This window comes from Nicotiana tabacum, chromosome 4 (assembly GCF_000715075.1).
Source record: "Nicotiana tabacum cultivar K326 chromosome 4, ASM71507v2, whole genome shotgun sequence".
In the NCBI taxonomy this organism is placed as follows: domain Eukaryota; kingdom Viridiplantae; phylum Streptophyta; class Magnoliopsida; order Solanales; family Solanaceae; genus Nicotiana; species Nicotiana tabacum.
This window is the reverse complement of record NC_134083.1, coordinates 136,580,349-136,592,417: the sequence shown is the minus strand read 5'-3', so window position 1 is coordinate 136,592,417 and position 12,069 is coordinate 136,580,349.

Sequence of the window (12,069 nt, the reverse complement as noted above, 5' to 3'; positions counted from 1 at the left end):
ATTATTTCAAAAAGTACTTTTGAGTATCAAATTATAAAGAAGGACTATAAAGGTTTAGTTTACAATTAGTATTATTTAAAGGAGATAAAAGAATTTACATATTTATTATAATGAATTAAATTTTTTAATCAATATAAAATATAGTTATTCCAAAATAATAATATTGGACTTCTAGTATTACTTATTATTTACATGATAATTTAAATATATCAAAATACATCACTTAATATAAATTAAAATATACTCTTATAAATCACTATTTATAGTAGAGAGAATATTCAGAGAGAAATAGGAGAAAGAGAATAAAAATACAATAGAATAAAAAAGAGAAGAAATGTACGGTAAAAAGAGAAAAGGAAAATAAAAATGATAAATTAATGAGAGATAATTTCAAAAATATAAATTTAATGTAAGGATATTTTTTTCTTGAATAAATTAATTTTCTGTTTCTGCTTCTTGAAAGAAGTCAGAATTTGTACATTCTCTCCAAAAGCAGAAAACTTGCTTCTGCTTCTGCTCAAAATCACTTTTTTGTTTTGGCCAAACATCTCAAATTTTTTAAAAAGTACTTATTATTTGACAAAAATAAGTACTTTTTTCTTCCCAGAAGCTTGGCCAAACAGGCTCTAAGTCTTAATCTCTATAAATTGTCCCGTCCTCCACCCGTTAGGGTTATCACACATACTCTCTGCACATCCCATCAATAACTGTTGGCCCAAGTGAAGTTTTGTTTTGATGATTGACAAAGGAACTGGTGCATGAACCAGGTCCATACATAGTATACACACACACGGGCAGATTCGAGCATAAGGAATACACGTGAAAGAGATAAGCTTAAGTTGTTATATCTGATATCTCCTAGTCGAAAAATATTACATAAATGATAAGGAGAATGACTCCTTACTTGAAGAGAACTTTATCCAAGATAAGGGAGGAGTTAGAAGTTGAAGATAACTAGACCTCTTCTACCAAGGAAGAGTAGCATTAGAACTCTAGTTATGTTTTATTCTACTAACTCTATACATTGCAGGAAGTTCTCATTTTACAGGTACGCACAAACGCTGAAGTTAAACGTGAGTTGAGAGAAAAATAACAAGGCATTTTGCAAGCAATTTTTGTGTGATTCAAGTGTGAGAACCTGAAGCTACATGAACAAGATAGAAGAACCAGTTTCAAGCGTATGTCTTTTATTCTAGTTCAATTGTAGTAGGTATTTTCAATTTGTACCCTTCAGCTTTATCTAGGAGAAATTGTATTAGGTACTCTGAGTATTCAAGTTAGAGTTAACTTGAAGTTGTTGCAACAGTTAGAGGCTGGTTGCCACAATGGGATTAAAGTTAATCCTTAGGTTTACAAAGAGTTTTATAAATGCTATTTTTTCTTAGTGATTTAGTGAAGTGTTGGGGAAACTCCTACTGAGTAGTAGGTCGTGATTTTTCACCTTTTGAGCCGGGTATTTTTCATGTAAAAATACTTGTGTTCTTTACTTTCCACATTTACTATTTCTGCAACAGTAGTATAAGGAAAACATAGAAGAACCGGGTCCTTCTATAATCAGTGCACATAAAAATTGGACACCACACAAATTACCCCCTCCCCTCTTGTGTGACATTGAAGTATAAAATATCAATTGGTATTAGAGCGGGTTATCCTTGAAGAGGATAACACCTTAGGAGAAGATCAAGTTGAGTGCACCACATGGAAACTGGGAAGGGCAATCTACTGCTAGACCACCATTCTTTAATGGCCAGTACTACTATTGGTGGAAAAACAGGATGAGAGATCACATTATAGGAGAGGACTATGAGCTATGGGACATTGTCATCGATGGTCCACTGGCTACCTTGAAGATAAATTCTGAAGGAGTAGAGGTGCCAAAGACAAGAGCGGATTGCACTGTTGAGGATTTGAAGAAATGGGAGAAGAATGCTAAAGCCAAGAAATGGCTTGTTTGCGGGCTTGGTCCAGATGAGTACAACAGAATCCAAAGTTGAACCACTGCTAAGAAAATTTGGGACACATTGCAAGTGGCTCATGAAGGAACACCTCAGGTGAAGAGATCCAGAGGAACTCTACTGTATTCTCAGTATGAGAACTTTGCTATGAAGGAAGGATAAACCATCCAAAAGATGTACACAAGGTTCACTACACTGACAAATGAACTAAAGTTTCTTGGAAGGATTATTCGTGAAGAAGATAGATCGGAAAAGATACTGACTAGGGTTTCACCTATCACTTGGGAGAGAAAAATCACTGCCATTCAGGAATCAAAGAATATTGCCACTCTCCCACTGGATGAATTAATTGGAAATCTCACTGCCTATGAACTTAGGAGACAAACCATAAAAATGGATATAGCTAAGAAGGAAAGAAGCTTGGCACTCAGAATCACTGAAGGTTTTGACCTAGAAGATGATGAAATATCTATGATCACCAAGGACTTCAAGAAGTACCTGAGGAGAGGAAAATGCTCTTCAATAAGTGGAAACTATAGCAAGTCAAAATCTCCAGAGAAGCAAACCAATGATGGATGCTACAAGTGTGGAAAGACAGATCACCACATCAAGAACTGTCCTTTATGGGAAATTGAATGGAAGAAGGAAAGAGCTGAACGAAAGAACACAAAGAAGGAACAGGTTCAACCCAAGAAAAGCAAAAACAATGGATCAACCAAGGCTGTGGTCGCTGCTTGGGGAGAAAGCTCAGATAAAAGCTCAGACGATGATGAGGATGAACAAGCACTTATGGCAATCGGAGAATCTGATGAAGAAACTGAGGTAAGTATAATTCATCTCAAAGACAAAATTAAGTTGTTGTCTAAAGAAAGGTTGTCTGGGTTACTTCTAGAACTAATTGATGAATCTGAGGATGTAAACAATGAAAAGGAACAGTTGTCTAAAGAATGTGTGATTTTGAAGGCTACGTGCAAAAACCTGGAACTTAGGGTTAGTGAAACTGTAAGTGAAAGCACTATGTTGAAGAACCAGGTTCATGCACTTGACTCAACTGTCCTAGAGCTTAGATCTGAAAATCTAAAACTGAAATTAGGAACATGTAAAAATATAGTTGATCACACACAACTCACTCTAGAAGAAAACGTAGGAAAAATGAAAGATGAGTTGTATAAAAGGGATGAACAGGTAAGAATCCTAAAGGAGGATCTAAGCAAGGTCAAGCATGAGCTAGACAAAACTTGTAAATGGAATAGGTCCTCCTGTGCACTTTCAGGCTACAAGAACACCATAGTAGCAACAGAAGAGGACTTGGCTTTGGGAACCTGGCACCTAAGTGGGATCCAAAAGGCAAGTACCTCACACTTCCTGAGAACAAGATTTGCACACACTGTGGTAAAACAGGTCACTATAAAAGTGAATGCACTGCCAAAGAAAAGGCTAGTCAAAAGAATAAAGAATTTATCCAAGGGAAAAATAGTCTACCAAGTTGGGCTAAAAAGAATTTGATTCATCCTTTTGCCTATAGAAAGGGACCCAAACTAGTTTGAGTTTCTAAGACTAACCCCTGATTTCCTTTTACAGGTCCAAGTGAAGGGGAACAACCAAATATGGTATATGGATAGTGGATGCTCAAAGCACATGACAGAAAGCAAAAACCAGTTCCTTTCACTTGAGGACCTTAAAGGAGGTAATGTCTCCTTTGAAATTGGGAAGAAAGGTGAGATCATTGGGGTTGGAAAGGTAGGTAAGACTGATTCTCACTCTATTGAGAACGTCTTCTTGATAGAAGGACCGAAGTACAGTCTAATAAGTGTATCACAATTGTGTGATAGAGGTAATATGGTAGTATTCACCTCTACAAAATGCTTTATGATTAATCTTACCACTGAGAAGATAGTTTTGCAGGGAAAAAGAGTGAACAACATATATTTTGTAGATCCGTCCACACTTTCAGATAATGAACCCACTTGCTTAAGTGTGTTGGATAATGATCCCCTCATTTGGCACAAATGACTTGGACATGCCAGTCTAAGTCAACTCAACAAACTAGTCTCCAAGGACTTGGTGATAGGGCTGCATAATATTAAGTTCAAGGAAGATAAAGTGTGTGAGGCTTGTGCAAGGGGGAAGCAGGTAAGCTCCTCTTTCAAAAGCAAGAAAGTGGTAAGCATCACCAGAACGATGGAACTGGTCCATATGGATCTTTGTGGACCAATAAGAATATTGAGCATATGTGGTAAGAGATATGTGATGGTGCTTGTTGATGATTACTCTAGGTTTACTTGGATCTTTGACATGTTCACTTCTTTTGTTAAAAAAACTCATAAACAACTAGGTAATCAACTTGCATCAATTAGGTCTGATCATAGTACTGAATTTGAGAATACTAAATTTGCTGAATTTTATGATGAGCATGGCATAAATGATAATTTTTCTGCTCCTAGGACTCCACAACAAAATGGAGTAGTTGAAAGAAAGAATAGGACATTGGAAGAAATGGTTGGGACTATGCTTCTTTCTAGTAAACTACCACATAGTTTCTGGGCAGAAGTTATGAACACTGCATGTTACACCATAAATAGGTGCATGACTAGACCTCTTATTGAGAAGACTCCATATGAGTTACTTAAAGGGAGAAAGCCAAACATATCCCATATTAGGGCATTTGGATGCAAGTGCTTTGTGCATAATAATGGTAAAGACTCCTTAGGTAAGTTTGATCCCAGAAGTGATGAGGGAGTATTCTTGGGATATTCTTCACATAGTAAAGCTTATAAGATCTATAACAAAAGAACTATGTGTGTAGAAGAAAGTATACATGTGGTTTTATATGAAACTAACATTCTTTCTGAGAGGTAGGAACATGATAATGAAGCAATTGGGCTGGTAAGAAACTCAAATGAAATCACAACCCAGACTGAAGCTGCACCAGAGGAAGGAACATATGATGGAACAAGTCCTTCTACCCATGGAAACTTGACAGGGAGAACTGAACAAAGAGGAAGTGATCCTCAAATCTCGAGGGAACCTGTCCATGAACCTATTCCTCAGCAACAAAACACTGAAGGAACATCTAGGGGAAACCAGTTGGTTGTGAAACCTTACAAGTATCAAAGTTCCCATCCCATTGAGAACATAATTACTGATTCAACCTCTGAAATCAAAACCAGATCTTCGTTGAAGAATCTTTGTGCTTTTGATTCTTTTCTATCTCTTATTGAACCTAAAAATATTGTTGAAGCTTTGCAGGATGCAGACTGGGTGAATGCAATGCAAGATGAACTCAACTAATTTGAGAGAATTAAAGTTTGGCATCTGGTACCAAGACCCAAGGACAGATCAGTAATTGGCACAAAATTGGTCTTTAGAAACAAACTTGATGAAGACGGAACAGTTACAAGGAACAAGGCAAGATTGGTGGTTCAAGGATATAGTCAAGAGGAGGGCATAGACTATGATGAGACTTTTGCTCCAGTTGCAAGATTGGAGGCAGTTAGACTCCTTATAGCCTTTGCTGCTTATATGGAATTCACTCTCCATCATATGGATGTCAAGAGTGCTTTCCTCAATGGCTATCTAAAGGAAAAAGTGTTTGTCAAGCAACCTTCGAGCTTTGAAAGCAAGGAATGTCCTGATCATGTGTGCAAGCTTGACAAGGCACTTTATGGGCTCAAGCAGGCTCCAAGAGCATGGTATGAAACATTATCAAAATTTTTGCTTGAGCATGGCTACAAGAGAGGTAAAATTGACAATACTTTATTCCTGAAAGAAAAAGGTAAAGATCTCTTGGTAGTTCAAATATATGTCGATGATATAATTTTTGGAGCAACTACATATAAGTTAAGTAAAGAATTTGCTAAACTAATGGGGAGTAAATTTGATATGAGTATGATGGGTGAGCTTAATTTCTTTTTAGGCTTATAAATTAAACAAAATTCAAATGGAACTATGATCCATTACCAGAAGTATGTGAAAGAGTTACTTAAAAGGTTTAAAATGGAAGATTCCAAAGAAATTGACACTCATATAGCAACAACCACAAAATTGGATATAGATGAACCTGGTTCATCTGTTGATCAGAAGTTGTATAGGGGAATGATTGGCTCCTTGTTATATCTCACTGCTAGAAGACCTGACATTGTTTTCAGTATAGGCCTTTGTGCTAGATTTCAGGCAAGTCCAAAGGAGTCTCACTTGACTTCTGTTAAGAGGATCTTGAGATACCTAAAAGGCACCACTCACCTTTGTCTATGGTATCCAAAAGGTAGTAATTTCAACTTAGTGGGATATGTTGATTATGCAGGTTTTCTTGTGGATAGAAAGAGCACCTCAGGTATGGCACATTTTCTTGGCTCATGTCTTGTGTCTTGGGCCACTAAACAGCAAAATTATGTGGCCTTATCTATTGCTGAAGCTGAGTATGTTGTTGATGCCTCATGTTGTGCTCAATTGTTGTGGATCAAATAGCAATTAATGGGCTTTGGAATTGATGTAGGTTGTATCCACATCTTTCGTGACAACACTAGTGCAATTAGTATGACCAAGAACCCGGTTCATCACAAGATAACTAAGCATATAGATGTTAGGCACCATTATTTAAGGGACAACTATGAGAAGGGTTTAATCACTGTGGAAATTTTTGCTACTGATAAGCAAATAGCTGAAATCTTCACAAAAGCTCTAAGTAGAGATCACTTTGAAAGGAATAGGTTATAATTAGGGATGATTAAGATCACCTAAAAGGAACCAGTTTTAACTCAAAAAAATTGGTTAGAGAAATTGTGAATTTTTTGTACATAATTAAATTAGATTTTGCTCAGTCTTATACTTTCATCGGTATACTCTTATGCCATGTGCTAAAGTGACTCATTAATCTCTAATGATATTATCTCTATTGTTTTGGAACATTCAGACTTACACAAGAGATTTCTCAGTGAAGAACCTGGTTCATAAAGATTACATCGTAGGTATTCTCCACTCTGCATATTTTGAAATAATTATATTTGGATTATGTTTAAGAGGAGAGTCCCATTTAATCCTAACCTCCTTAAGATTATCCATTAAGAAATGAACCAGTTTCATTCAAAAGAGTCCAAAAATGTAATAAATGCCTAGATTCTAGGAAAAGTCACAAACGACTCCTCAAACTGACTCGCAGGTTGATTAGACCTCTGAACTTCTGAAAAGGTAGTTGTTACCCAATTAAACTCCACCTCTTTAAATTGATTAGGCCTTAATTGTTTCTTCAATTCTTAATCCCCAAACCATCAAAATTCTCTCTATTTTCTCTAATCTTCCAAATACACAAATCCTCATCTTCTCTTATACCCAAACACATCGATGGCAAACCCTTATGAGAATCCTTAATCACCACCCCCAAGGTAACAACACCCACACCATCCATCATACCCTTAATCACACCCACAATTAAGAAAGGAAGGGTCAAGATGCTGGCTCGCAAGGTTGTTGCTGGAAAAGAGCAAATCAAGAAAATCAATAAGCAGTTGAGGGCAAGTCAGGGAGTTAAACCTCAAAAATATGAAGACTCGTTCAAATCTGCAACTGAGGGGGAAGAAATTGTTTCATCTGAAATAGAGCAGGTAAAATCTGGTTCTAAAGTTACATCTGAAGTAACCTTTGAGGCTACTGAAAATCTGGAAACTAGATTTATTCTGGTTGGAAAAATGGTTGGGGTAGAGACTGTTGAGTCTGAGAAAATGAGTGGTAAAATAAAAAGAGAAAAGAAAAGGAGAGTGAGGGAGATCAAGGTGATGTAAGGGGAATGGGACAAGGAATGGCTGAATCTTTACCCACCCCTGTTAGCCAGACTGAACAAATTAGAGTTATGGAAGGAGGGACTGAGGAATTGGCTGAAAAAGAAAAAGAGGTAAGTGGGTCTAGAGAAGCTGCTGAGGGGTTAATTAGATTGGGGAAGAAGGTTCAAAAACCTGTTCCATTTGAGCAGGAACCTGATGAAGACTTACTGAAAAAAAAGGTGTTTGACAGTTACAATCCTAAAAGAAAAAAGAGTTCATCAGTTAGAATCCCTCGTCTATCCCTGTGGAGACTCCTTCTACTGTAGGAAGAGCTACGAGGAGTTATAAGAAGTAGAGTGAGGCTGAACTAGAAAAGACCTTAGAAGAAAGTAAGAGAAAAGCTACTGCTAAGGGAAAGAAGAAGGTGGTTGAGCCTGGAGGCAGTTGAAATTGATTAGATGGACCTGGGTCTTCAGGATGAAGAGGAGGTAGAAGAGATGGAGGTTGTAACTCCAAAGACAAAGAAGATCAAGACTTCTACAAAGAAGTCGCTTTCAAAGACAAAGTTTGTAGGGCCATCTTCCTTGGTCAAAAGAACAAGGTCTGCCTTAAAGTCCTGAAAAGTGAAAATAGTGGAAGAAGTAGCATGGAGTGGAGAATAAGAAGAAGAAGAAGAAGAAGAAGAAGAAGAAGAAAAATTTGATGTTGAGAAGGATAAGATGGTTAAGTTTGGGAAGAGAACTATCTTGAAAGGTAGACTCCTTAGGGACTTGGAGGAGGAAGGTATGTTGTAGCTGCTAGAGAAGTTACAATTGCAGGGTTGGAAGGACATGGTCCTTCAGTTGGATGGAAATCTTGCCAGAACTGAGATAGTGAAGTTCATGAAAAATTGTGAGATCAAAAGTTGTAGAGTCACCAGTGTGGTGAAGGGGGTGACAGTGAGCTTTGATGACAAAGAACTGGGAGAGATCTTGGGTGTGCCTACTGCAGGGTACAATGACTACAAGAAACTCAAATGGCCAAGTCTAGAGAATCTCCCTACTTCCATTGCCATTACAAGAAAGTTTGGTGACAATGAAGAAGAGATTGAGCCCAAGGCTGTGTACAAAAGTGAGGTGAAGCCACCCCACAAAGTGTTGTTCGAATTTGTTAACAAAGTTGTGCTACCTAGGCAGGAAAAAGAGGCACATTGACACATTCATGGACCTGGTCTTTATGGAATGTTTGGATACTGGGAGGCAAATAAATTGGCTTGGATTCATCATCCAGCTTCTCGATAGGGTTCTGACTGGCATCAAAACTCATGTCATACCCTATAGGTTCATTCTCACAGTTGTACTCGCACACTTTAAGGTACCCATCAAGAAATGGGAAGTTGGTACAAGAAAGGATCACTTTGGGGCAAACACTTTGACAACTTGTGACTATGAAGTCCATACCACTCCCAAAGAACTTGGTTCATCCAAAAAGGTACCTGTGAACAGCAAAGTGTGATCCATGGTGTAAGAGATTGGGGCTAAGGATGTTGAAATTGAAAGGCTGAAGAAGAGGTTGGAAGAAGTAAAAGCTGAGAAGGATGCTCTCAGAGGTGAGCTAGAAAAAGAAAAGGAGAATAATGATGGCATTCATCAGGATATGCTGAAATTGCTTCAATCCAAGAACCAAAAACCTGGTCCTTCCCAGTCTTAAGCCTTCCTAGCCTAGTTAGACCAACCAGTGACCCGGATGGGATTTGTTTGTTGTTTATTTTGCTCATGATCTAGTGTTTTTATTTCTCTTTATGCTTGTGGATGACTAAGTATCAATGATAATTAACTATCTTTGTGATCTAATTGTTTGTTGATGCTTCTTAGATGGCTAATATCATTAGATTGATAAATGATGCTTGACTCCATGATTGAATTTAAAGTAGCCCCAGTGGCCATGCGTAATTTCTATTAAATCTGGTTATCTAACATAATTATGTAACTTTTTGATGATGCCAAAATGGGGAAGATAGGTTGTGCTTTTTACATTGGACTGTGATGTTTATAACCTAATGAACCTGGTCCTTGATGAATTGTGATATTAAAATGAAAAGTGTTCTAACCTTGTGTTGGTGTTGAGCTGAGTTGATATAAGGCCTATGCTTATGAAATGCACAGAGTTTGTCATCATCAAAATGGGGGAATTTGGTGGCCCAAGTGAAGTTTTGTTTTGATGATTGACAAAGGAACTGGTGCATGAACTAGGTCCATACACAGTATACACAGACACGGGAAGATTCGAGCATAAAGGATGCATGTGAAGGAGATAAGCTTAGGTTGTTATATCTGATATCTCCTAATCGAAAAGGTTGCATAAATGAAAAGGTGAAGGACTCCTTGCTTGAAGAGAACTTTATCCAAGATAAGGGAGGAGTTAGAAGTTGAAAATAACTAGAACTCTTCCACTAAGGAAGAGTAGCATTAGAACTCTAGTTATTTCTTATTCTACTAACGCTATAAATTGTAGAAGTTTTCATTTTACAGGTACGCACAAACACTGAAGTTAACAAGAGTTGAGAGCAAAATAGCAAGGCATTTTGCAAGCAATTCTTGTGTGATTCAAGTGTGCGAACCTGAAGCTACATGAACTAGATAGAAGAACTAGTTCCAAGCGTATGTCTTTTATTCTAGTTCAATTGTAGTAGGTATTTTCAATTTGTACCTTACAGCTTTATCTAGAAGAAATTGTATTAGGTACTCTAAGTATTCAAGTTAGAGTTAACTTGAAGTTGTCGCAATAGTTAGAGGTTGGTTGCCTCAACGGAATTAGAGTTAATCCTTAGGTTTGCATAAGTTTTATAAATGCTATTTTGGCTCAGTGATTTAGTGAAGTGTTGGGGAAAATTCTACTAAGTAGTAGGTCGTGGTTTTAACACCTTTTGAGCCGGGTGTTTTCCACGTAAAAATACTTGTGTTCTTTACTTTTCGCATTTACTATTTCTGCAACAGTAGTATAAGGAACACTTAGAAGAACCAGGTCCTTCTATAATCAGTGCACAAAACAATTAGACACCACACAATCACCCTCCCCCCTCTTGTGTGGCATTGAAGTATAAAACATCACTAACGACCGTAGTAACGTAAGGTTAGGGCAACTCGCAAGGAGGTAAAAACCAACTTTTCAAACTAATGCTTCTACTCTCTCTGTGATAATGTATTCCACTTCAGGTATACATGTTCTCTATAACATTCTTTTGTGTAAAACTATTATGTTCAAGATGCTGGTATTATTGTTAATTTATGTATAACATAAACGTTAATATGCATTAATTTTTAAGTTTACACGTAACCATGTAAATATTTTTTACAATGTACCTATATATTTTTATGTATTACAACAGATTCTTATGAGTGATTACATTATCTAGAGAATCTAATAATTATTAAACTTCTTATAATGATCCAGCCGGTCGTTTTGAGTATTATAACCCTGTTCCCCCACTTACTACTCAGGTTATGCTTTATAGTTGTTTCATGACTTACTGGGTTAGTTGGTTCGAGTCCGTAAGAATTTCTGAGTGAAATGAGACACTTAGTCTCATAAATGAAAACTTAAGTGGGAAAAGTTGACCGGGTGTTGACTTATGTGTAAACGACCTTGGATTTGAATTGTGATGATTCCAATAGCTCCGTATGGTAATTTTGGAATTAGGAGCGTGTCCGAAAAATTATTTGGAGGTCCGTAGTGGAATTAAGCTCTAAATGGCGGAAGTTAAATTTTTGAGAAGTTTGACCAAGGGCTAACATTTTGATATCAGGATCGGAATCCTATTCTGAAAATTTGAATAGGTCTGTTATGTCATTTATGACTTGTGTACAAACAATTTGAGGTCAATCGGACATGATTTTCTAGGTTTTGACGTCGTTTGTAGAATTTGGAAATTTCAAAGTTCATTAGGCTAGAATTGGGGTGTGATTCGTGTTTTTAGCGTTGTTGGATGTGATTTGAAGGCTCGACTAAGTTCGTATGATGTTTTAGAATATGTTGGAATATTTGGTTGAAGTCCCGAGGGTATCGGGTGAGTTTCGAAGGGTTAACGGATCACATTCAGACTTAGAGAAAAATTAGAAACCTGGTGCCATGTAATGCAATCGCACATGCGAAAATGGGCTCGCAGGTGCGAGCTCGCAGAAGCAAGCCCGGCAAGCGCAGATGCGGGCAGGGGGCTATAAGGCAATGGTCGTAGGTGCGAGGGAATTTTTGCACCTGCGTGATCACAAATGCGGATGGATGGGTGCAAAAGCGAATTATCCGCAGAAGCAGAGAGAGCCTCGCAAATGCAAGCCCGCAGAAGCGGCTTCTATATAGCAGAAGCGGAGGCAGTTGAGGCC